We start from the raw sequence: 8,839 nt of genomic DNA, 5'->3' as shown, positions 1-8,839 counted from the left end.
TTATGAAACCAGACAGATACTTTAGTCCTGAGGGAGCCCTCTGAGGAGCTGAGTATCAATGCTGCCCCAGGATGACTGCAGCATACTTTGCTTCCAAGACAAAAACAAATGTTGAAATGTTAACAGGTCAAGGGAGGAAAGATTCCAATCGTCTTAAAGAAACCACATTTGAAATCTGAAAAGGAGGAATGTTTGTGCTTGTCTCTGATTCAGCACTTGCTCTGGAAATCCTGAGCTCTAGGTAAAAGCCTTCAGCAGCGAGGAGAGGAATGCAGCTTTCAGCCTGAATATTTGAGATCAAGTTCTGACTTGCCTTAGTAGCTGTGTAAATAAGGGCCAAGAAATAATGCAGTAAGTATAAATAACCTCTGTAAGTCAGTTTGCACCCCTGAAAAAGTAAGTGTAATAATCTCTTCATAATCCAAGGTTGTTTCTTAGTAATGATTGAAATAATGCAGATGAAAGGAATTTGTGAACTATGCAAAAGTGAATAACTGCAAAAAATTCTAGAAGCTCCATAAATGCCAGCACTCTTTCCCTAACCTCAAGTCAGAGTACACTGAATAATGTTTATAAGTAGGACTCCGTGGGCTCAATAAACCCGCCTCTTCGCACCTGAGAATAGTCCTTAGCCTGAAACTGTCTGGTTTTTGCTGCAACTGGCCACTTATTTGTTGTGAATATGGAATAGGCAGCATAAAAGGGACAAAGGAGAACTTTTGTTCATGTAAGGATTAAACACGTAGGTTTCAAAGAATCAGACTGACTTTGGAGTAAATTCCAGCTCTATTGCTTGACTGCACGTTTGGGCACAGTTCTTGACTTCACTGAACTTTATTTCTCCTTGTGTATAATGAGAACTACAGCAGCATATGCCTTCTCAAGTTGTTAAAGGATAAAGTGTAATTATTTGGATACCATAATTAGCATGGTGTCTGAAAACTATTGCTAGCTCCAGAATTCTAGGTCTCACCATTGATCCTCAGTCCAACTTCATGGACACTGCCTCAGTCTTAGATGAAGCAGGGGAGATCATGAGTTCCTCTTCGGGAGTTCTGAGATATCCCTTCAGGATTTACAGAGATAACTGGAAAGACATTAGGGAATAGCAAAGGTGGCAGATCCACAATAGCAAATTGGGAGCAAGCCAGAAAATCAGATGATACTGTTCCTTTTTTCTCTGTCTATCCATACAAATAATAAGGATAGGGACTTGCCTTATGTTCACTGTAGTTGCTTTACCCCTACTCACCATTGAGTTCAACAGTTGCAGTAGGCAACATCCATATCTGCTAACAGTTTCTCAACTCAAGCTCCCTCCCCTGTCTTTCTACTTCTCACCCTGAGGGGTCCTTCCAGTCTGAAGTAGAGGAACCTAGCAGAGATTATTTTCTCAGCTTTGATTTAATGTCCTAATGTCCTTAGGGGCAATTCTTACTGAGGAACCAGATTTGGACGAATATTCTATTTTCCCATTCCCTTGGTTGGATAATTCCAGAAATGCCATTATATATCTTTCCCACTTCTCTCTTCCTAATTTCCCATTTTCAATTAAACCCTGGAGTGTCTTTTGTTTGTTTGTTTAAAGCTTTGTAGAGAGAGGGTTTTCTTGGTTTAGGGCTTGTGTAGCTGTACTGCTTAGTCATGTCTCTTTGGGTCTCTACTGAATGCCCTGGGTGATCACAAGTTGTGTACACTCTAATTTGTCAAGAGTTCAGATAACTCCCTGGGAGGTCTGGGAGACTTATGGGGGTCAAAGACACCCAAAAGGACCTTGATGTAGATTTCTGGAACTCTTTTTCTGCACAGATTTCTCCTTTCTGCAACTCTACTCCACAACTTCTAGCTTCCTCAGTTTTCCTGAATTCAAACATGTGTCTCCTCAATTCAGCGAAATTGCTGTTCTCTCCTTGAGATCTCCTTACCCACACAGAGGACCAGAAAACCTGGGAAGATCATGCAACTGACCTCATTTGTTTCCTTTTCTTAAGATCATAGTCTTTGCTGCCTATTGCCCAATATCTGAAAACAGATGTTTCGTATATTTTCTAATTGTTTAGAACAGAAAGTAAAGAGTATTCCCTGTTGTTCCAACATGTCTGGAAACAGAAGTCTTTTTTTTTTTTTTAATCAGAGAAGTTGTGGCTTTACAGAAATATTATGCAAAAAATATGGAATTCCCATATATCTGTTCCCATTTTTAACATTTGTGTTAGTGTAGTACCTTGTTATAAATGATGAAAGAATATTACTATAATTCTACTGTTAAATATAGTCCATAGTTTACATTTAATTGTTTGTGTTATAAAGTCCTTGGATTTTTGTTGTTGTTGTTTTTAATTTTTATTCTCACAACATATGTACCACCTAAAGTTTCTCCTTTTCTAAGAAATTCATTACTTTTCATGGCCAAATAATATTCCATTCTATGTACATACCACATTTTGTTTATTCATTCATCTGTGGATGAATTCTTGGGTTGCTTCCATCTTTTGGCAACTGTGAATAATGCCCTATAAACATCAGTGTGTAAATATCTATTTGGGTGCCTTCTTTCAATTCTTTTGGGTATATACTAGAAGTGGAATTGCTGGGTCATACAGTAATTCTATACTTAACTTAACCTTCTGAGAAACTGTCAAACTGTTTTCCATTGTGGCTGCACCATTTTGCATTCACACAAGCAATAAGCAATGAATGTTAAAATTTTTCCACATCATTCCCAACACTTGTTAATTTTCATTTTTCTATAGTAGACATTCTAGCACATTAGAAATGCTATTTCATTGTGGTTTTGATTTGCATTTCCCTAATGGCTAATGATGTTGAGTATCTTTTCATGTGCTTTTTGGCCATTGATATATTATTCTTTGGAGAGATCTAGTCTTTTGCCCATTTTTAATTGGGTTGTTGTCTTTTTGTTGATGAGTTGTAGGAATTATTTATGAATTCTGGATAGTAAACTCTTTATTAGATATGTAGTTTCAAATGTTTTCACTCATTAGGTAGATTGTCTTTTCAATGATGAAGTCCTTTCATGTGCCAAAGTTTTTAATTTTGATGAAGTCCCATTTATCTATTTTTCTCTTTTGTTGCTTTTGCTTTTAGTGTAAAATCTAAGAAATCAATTTCTAACACAAGATCCTTAAGATCTTGCCCTATATTTTCCTCTAGGAATTTTATGGTTCTGGTTTTTATATTTAGAGTTATGGAATATTCTTATTTTACTCTTCAGATAGTTCATTGCAAGTATATAGAAATACTATTTATTTTTGCATGTTTATCTTGTATTCTAAAAATTTGCTAAAGTTATTTATTAGCTACAGTAGCTTTTTTGTAGATTTTTCAGGGTTTTCTATACATAGGATCATGTCATCTGCATATAAGGAAAGTTTTACTTCTTCCTTTCTAATTGGGATGTCTTTTATTGCTTTTTTCCCTCCTCTTCCTCTTCCTTTTCCTCCTCCTTTTTCTTCTTCTTTTGTTATTTTGCCTAATTGGTCTGGTTAGAACTACCATTGTTGATTAACAGTGGTGACAGTGGGCATTACTGGCTTATTCTCTAACTTAGAGAGAAAGCTTTCAGTCCTAAGTCAGGGTAAATTGTGTGCATGTTTCTAAGAATTTGTCCATTTCAAATTTTATCTCATTTTTTGGCATACAGTTTTCAACAGTATCCTCTTATAATCCTTTTTACTTCTGTGGGTTCAGTAGTAATGTCCACCCTTTCATTCCTGATTTTAATTATTTGCATCATCTCTGTTTTAATTTTTCATTTCAGTTAAGGGTTTGTTGATCTTACTGATTTTTTTCAAAGAACTAAGTTTTGGTTTTATAGATTCTCTCTACTATTTTTTTATTCTCTATTTATATTTATTTCTATAAATAGTAGATTCTCTCTACTATTTTTTTATTCTCTATTTCATTGATCTCCTCTCTAATCTTTGGTATATCCTTCCTTCTGCTCATTTTGGGTTTACTTGGCTCTTCTTTTTTTAAACCCACCCTTTGTGATGTCTCCGATTTGAGATATATTTCCTTTTTTAATGTAAGCACTTAAATGTATGAATGCTTTTGCCTTTCAGCTCTGCCTTTGCTACACCCTGTAAGTTTTGGTATGTCGTGTTTTCATTTCATTCACTTCAAGATATTTCTTAATTACCCTTTTGATTTTTTCTTCGACCCATTAGGTAAGAGTGAGTTGTTTAATTTCCACATATCTGTAAATTTTCTAGTTCTCTCTCTGTTATTGGCTATTAGTTCCATCCCATTGTGGTTAGAGAAGATACATTGTATGATATCGATAATTTTAAATTTATTGACATTTGTTTTGTGACCTAATATATGATCTGTCCTAGAGAATGATCCATGTGCACTAGGGAAGAATGTGTTTTCTTTTGTTGTTTGGATAAGTGTTCTCTATATATCTGTTAGGTCTAGTTGTTTTATAGACTCATTCAATTCTTCTATTTCCTTATGATATTCTGTCTAGATGTTCTATCCATTATTGAAAGTGGTGTTTTGAAGTCTCATACTATTAATTAGAACCAACAATGTTTGTCTTAAAATTTGTCAATGTTAGCTTCATATCCCTTTGGGGCTATACCATTAGATGCATATACATTTTAAATTGTTATGTTTTCTTGTTGAATTGATCTATTTATCAGTATAAAGTGACCATCTTTGTGCCTCATAACTGTTTTGTATTAAAATCTATTTTATACTTGTTCTATTAGTATAGCTACCCCAGTTCTCTTTTGTTTATTATTTGTATAGTATATTATTTTCATCCTTTCATTTTCACTTTAATTGTGTCTTTGAGTTTAGTGTGAGTCTTTTTTAAGCATCATATAGTTGGGCCATGCATGGCAATTTCTAACTTTTGACTGGACAGTTTTATCTATTCCATATTCAAAGTAATTACTAATAATAAAGGATTTTCTTCTGCCATTTTGCCACATGGTCTATGTAAGTCTTACACCTTTTTATCCTTCAATTTTTGTTAATACCTACTTTCATATTTATCTGATTTTTTGCATTGTAGTATTTTGAGTCCTTTCTCATTTTATATTTATTTTCAGGTATTTTCTTTGTGGTTACCAAGGGGCCACATTCTAAATCTGTAGCAGTCACATTTGATTTGATACCATTTAACTTCAGTAGCGTACACCTACCCTATTCCTGTGCCCCAGTGCCCAGAACCATTTTTGTTGTACTTGCTACAAATTTTATCTTTATACATTATATTTCCCAAGCCATAGATGTATCATTACTATTTACACATTTGCATATTTGAACCTGTAAGAAATAAAAAGTGGAGTTAGATACCAACAAATACAATATTACCGGCATTTATAGTTAGTTACAGGCGGCGGACTTGGCCCAGTGGTTAGGGCATCCGTCTACCACATGGAAGGTCCGTGGTTCAAACCCCGGGCCTCCTTGACCTGTGTGGAGCTGGCCCATGCACAGTGCTGATGTGTGCAAGGAGTGCCCTGCCATGCAGGGGGTTCCCCCCGCGTAGGGGAGCCCCACGCGCAAGGAGTGCACCCCGTAAGGAGAGCCGCCCAGTGCGAAAGAAAGTGCAGCCTGCCCAGGAATGGCACTGCACACACAGAGAGCTGACACAACAAGATGATGCAACAAAGAGAAACGCAGATTCCTGGGCCACTGACAACAACAGAAGCAGACAAAGAAGACGCAGCAAATAGCTACAGAGAACACACAACCGGGATGGAGGGGGGAAGGGGGAGAGAAATAAATAAATAAATAAATCTTAAAAAATATATATATATATAGTTACACATATAGTTACTTTTACCAGAGGTCTTTATTTCTTTTTGTCACTTTGATCCACTGTCTAGTGTCCTTTTCCTTTAAATATGAAGAATTCCTTTTAGCATGCATGTAGGGCAGGTCTAGTTGTTGCCAAAATCCCCCAGCTCCTGTTTATCTGAGATTGTCTTAATCTCTTCCTCATTTATTTATTCCGACATAAAATTCTTGTTAGAAATTACGTTCTTTCAGCACTTTAAGTATTTCATCCCAGTTCCTTCTTGCTTCCAGGCTTTCTGATGAGAAATTGGCACTTAATTTTATTGCAACTCCCTTGTGCATAACATGTTGCTTTTTTCTTGCAGCTTTCAGAACTCTCTCCTTGTCTTTTGCCTTCAACATTTTCACTATTTAGTGCCTAGTTATATTTATCTTAGAATTTGTCCAGTTTGGAGTTCGTTAGGCTTCTTGGATGTGATTATTCACATATTTTGCTAAGTTTGGGAAGTTTTCTGCTATTCTTTCTTTGAATATTCTTTCTGCCCTTTTTCTGCTTCTCATTCTGGGACTCCCATAATGTCTATAATGATATGCTTGATGTTATCCCATGGATCTGTTAGGCTACTTTTGCTTTTCCTGATTTGTTTTTCTTTCTACTCCTTAGCTTGACTCATTTCATTTGTCTTTGCTTCAAGGTCACTGATTCTTCCGCCAGCTCAAATCTGGTTTTGAAACCCTCTAGAGATTTTTTTTACTTTCAGTTGTTAATGGTTTTTAACTCTACTATTTCTGTTTGGTTCCTTTTCAATATTTCTATCTCTTTATTGAAATTCCCATTTTGTTCATTCATTGTTTTCCTGATATCTTTTAGTTCTTTCTCTGTATTTTCTTTCATCTAGATCATTTGAAGGATCTTTTTTTTTTTTAAGTCTTTGTCTGGTATTTCTCATTGATATTTTCTGGATTTTTGTCTTAATTCTTTGGATGGTATCGTGGTTTGAAACTCTATGTATTCCAGAAAAACAGGCTCTTAAATCTAATCCATTCCTGTGAGTGTGAAATCATTGAAAGGAGAACTCTTGATGAGGTTACTTCAGTTAAGAAAGTGTGGCCCACCTCAATCAGGATGGGTCTTAATCCTATTATTGCAGACCTTTGTAAGTGCACTGAAATTCAGACAGAGAGAAAACCACAGAAATCAAGGGGCTGAACACTGACAGAACCTGAAAGACAAGGGAGAGACCAGGAGATGCCACCATGTGCCACAAGGTGATATGGTGACATATCATCATGTGACAGAGCAGCCAGCCTCAGAATGCCATAATTTTGGGGGAGAAAGTACTTTTTTAAAGCAATTTTATTGAGATGTGTTCACACACCATACAAACTATACAAAATGTGCAATCAGTGACCTCCAGCATAATCATAATGCTGTGCATTCATCACCACAAAAAATTTTAAAAGAATTTCATTACTCCAAAAAGCTCCCCACCTCTTAGCAGTCACCCCTCAATCCCTCTATCTTTCCCCAGTCTACATAACTACTAATCTAATTCTATCTTTATAAATTGATTTATATTTATATTTTATATAAATGGAATCATACAATGTGTAGTACTTTGTGTCTGGCTTCTTTCATTCAGCATAATTATTTTTCTTTTGTTTGGTTTGGCTTTGTTTTTGGCCTGATATTAACATCTTGTAACAATAATATACATTTGGTCTGGTCAGCTTCAAAGAAAAAGTCTTATATATGCAATATTACCCATATTCATATTTCACCTGAGGTTTTGCTATGCTATACAGTCCCAAGTTACATTTTTTAGCTTTCCTTTTAGTAATATAGGCAACCTTAGATTTTCCCTTTCAACCACTGTCATACTCATTATCATGGCACTGCTAGTTATAAACATTATGTTGTGCTTTCACCTTTTCTATTCATTTCCAAAGATTAACACACCATCTTTTGCCTTGATTTGGACTTTCTTATGGCCTCAAAACTGTAAGCTTATAAATTCCCGTTGCTTAAACCAACCCATTTCAAGTATTTGCTTGTGCAACCTAGGAAACTAAAACAGATGGACTGCCACTTCCTGATTCTTTGTATGTCTTGGAGTCACTTGTAGCACACTGCACATTTTAATATTTTGAAGTGTTAAGTATGAGATTTAGTCCCTGAGCTGCCTGATTCTTGAGTTTGTATCCAGCTCCTGTTATGACAGAGATTTCCTTGAGTGCAGGGAGCAAATAAAGCCATCCAAACAATGCAGAAAATACCATTCAGTGTCCAAATGAGCTTTTCTGTGGCCAGATGTTGCTCTTCAAAATTCAGCCCTACTATCAAGAAGATCAGCCTAAGGCTAATGCAAAGTACAAGCTCCTCCCTGTCTTTTCTGAGCTTGTTCCTTGTTCTGGGCTTATACTTGCTAGTGGCCTTACTAGTTCCCCTAGTTCAAGAATTTTAATGCCTCCTCTACTAGTTTATGGGGTACTCGATTTTAGAACTTTAAGCAGATAAACCTTTGTCTTAGGCTGTTTGACTTGTTTCTCCTACTGCTTTAGCTGTCCCAAGCTGCTTATGCCTGGAGAACAAATTCTAGAAAAGGGACAGGACAGGAGCTCACTGCACTGGCAAGAGTGGTATCAAACAGCAAGGGTCCAAGGATCTTCTCCTATGGCTTTGAAAGCTGCAATTTCTTGATTCATACTTGCCCAGTTAATGCAGCCCTTTACTATGTCCCATTTTTTTGAGGAAGGGTATTGTCTTTAAGACTCTTCTGCTGCTTTTGCCTAAACGGTGGTCTGCTAGATAAAATGCTTTGCTGATGCTTTGCTATATATATGTATATAAAAAGAGAGAGATTGATGTAATAACTCAATTAACTCAAGCATAAGAAAGCAATACACAGACATATTCAATTATTTTATTAAACTTCTAATAATAACTGGGAGAATATAAAATAGGCAAAGGTTTGTCTACAAACAGGGATCCAACTGTTATATCCCAATCCCTCATGATATGCACACATACATTCACAAGCTCACCAAACCGGGGGAAACAACA

Source organism: Dasypus novemcinctus, chromosome 1 (assembly GCF_030445035.2).
Source record: "Dasypus novemcinctus isolate mDasNov1 chromosome 1, mDasNov1.1.hap2, whole genome shotgun sequence".
NCBI lineage: Eukaryota > Metazoa > Chordata > Mammalia > Cingulata > Dasypodidae > Dasypus > Dasypus novemcinctus.
The sequence above is the reverse complement of the archived record's forward strand: the minus strand, read 5'-3'. Positions refer to the sequence as shown.